Source organism: Vombatus ursinus, unplaced genomic scaffold (genome assembly GCF_900497805.2).
Source record: "Vombatus ursinus unplaced genomic scaffold, bare-nosed wombat genome assembly UNPS02014784.1, whole genome shotgun sequence".
In the NCBI taxonomy this organism is placed as follows: Eukaryota; Metazoa; Chordata; class Mammalia; order Diprotodontia; family Vombatidae; genus Vombatus; species Vombatus ursinus.
Genome location: NW_020954562.1, coordinates 18,751,417 through 18,753,495, shown reverse-complemented (window position 1 = coordinate 18,753,495; position 2,079 = coordinate 18,751,417).

Here is a 2,079-nt window from a genome sequence, read left to right as displayed (position 1 = left end):
AAATGAGGCTTGCCAGGGCTTATCAACCCATTCTGCTAAATTTCTTCCAGCAAAGAAACCAATGGCCATGCAAAATAGAAAATGTGGATTTTTTTTTTTAGGCAATTGGGGTTAAGTGACTTGCCCAGGGTCACACGGTTAGTAAGTGTCAACTGTTTGGTCTGAGACTGGATTGGAAGCTGAGTTCAGGGCCAGTGTTCTATCCACTGCACCACCTAGCTACCCCTGGAATTTTTAATAAAGGGGAAAATTACTTTTTTCTTTCATTTTCTTTCTTTCAAAATTCAACTACATTGAGGATTCAGTCAGCAATATGGCAAAGAGGATAGACTTCTAGGCTTGAAAGGAGGAAAACCTAGTTTCAGATCCTGCCTCAGACACTTAATAATGTCATGACATTGGGCAAGTCATTTGACCTCCTTCATCCTCTGTTTCTCTTATCCATAAAATGTGGATAATAGCAATTGTGAGGACCAGAAGAGATAACATGCTTAAAGAAATTTGTAAACCTCCAAGTGGTATGTTAAATCCTAGCAATCATTGCTGTATAGGTAAACAAGTCAATCATTCCTACCTGCCTTTATGCTTATTCAGTCTATTTCTTTAGCGAGTTGAGGTAATCTTAAGGATGCATAAATACAATATACATATGCTTTTATGAACAAATATATTCCTCCTTTGTGCTAATCCTATGCTAGCAATTTTCTTGGCCTATCTAAATGTACCACTTACTACCCATTGACTTTGACAAAGTCTTTTCACTTCTCACAAAACAATGAAAGGGGTAGAATAGATGATTTCTCAGTTCCTTTCTATCTGGACATACCATGGCTCTAAAATTTACAAGGTTAGTTAGCCTAGTTTAAGTTCAAGATGGCTAATTGGAAATTGAGAGGATGTCCATCACCTGAGAAATGGCTGAACAAGTTATGGTATATGAATGAAATAGAATGCTGTTGTGCTATAAGAAATGATGAGCAGGCAGACTTCAGAAAAACCTGAAAAGACTTGTATGGACTGATGCTGAGTGAAGTGAGCAGAAACAGGAGAACATTGTATACAGTAACAGCCACATTGTGCGATGACTAACTTTGACAGACTTAGCCCTTCCCAGAAATGCAAGGATCTAATACATCTCCAAAGGTCTCATGATGGAAAATGCTATCCACATCCATAGAAAGAACTATGGGGTTTGAATGCAGATTGAAGCATACTATTTGCTGTTTTTTTCTTCTGTTTTGTTTTCTCTTTCTTGTGGTTCCTCCTGTTGGTTCTAATTCTTCCTTACAACATGACTAATGTGATATGTTTAATAAGAATGTATATGTATAGCCTACATCAGATTGTGTGCCATCTTGGGGAGGGGGGGGAAAGGAGAGGGAGAAAAATTTAAAACTCAAAGCTTATGATTGTTGATAAATCAAAATAAATTACTAAAAAAAGAACAAATTGGCTCCCCAGAAGGGCAAAAGTATGCTACATTAAAGTGGCGACTGCTTTTCCAAGCTCAGAGAAAAGTGTGCCTCAGAAAATAAAACCTGTTATAGATTCCTTGATATTCTTTCTTCCACTCATATACAGTCCTAGTGATGACCTGTATTTTTGCCCTCTATATCTTGAATTTTCTGTTATCCATTTTTCATTATTTGTGGTCATAGAATTACAATTGTTGAAACTCTTGTCCTTACTCTGAGTTACCACACTGTACCTATTAGATTGACTGATATGACAGAAAAAGAAAATAACAAATACTGGAGAAGATTGGGGAAATTGGGACATTAAAGCATGTTGATGGAATTGTGAACTGATCCAACCATTCTGGAGAGCAATTTGGAATTATGCCAAAAGGGTATAATTAACAGCTATATCGTAAGATCATCAACTGTGAATAGCTTAGCTATGCTCAGCAATACAATGAGCCAAGACAGTTCTAAAGAATTTATGAAGAAAAGCATTGTCTACCTCCAGAGAAAGATCTATTAGAGTTTGAATGCAGATCAAAGCTTACCTTTTTTAACTTTCTTTTTCTTCTCCTTTTTCTTTTTCTTTTTTTTTGTTGTTGTTCTGTGTTTTTTTTTT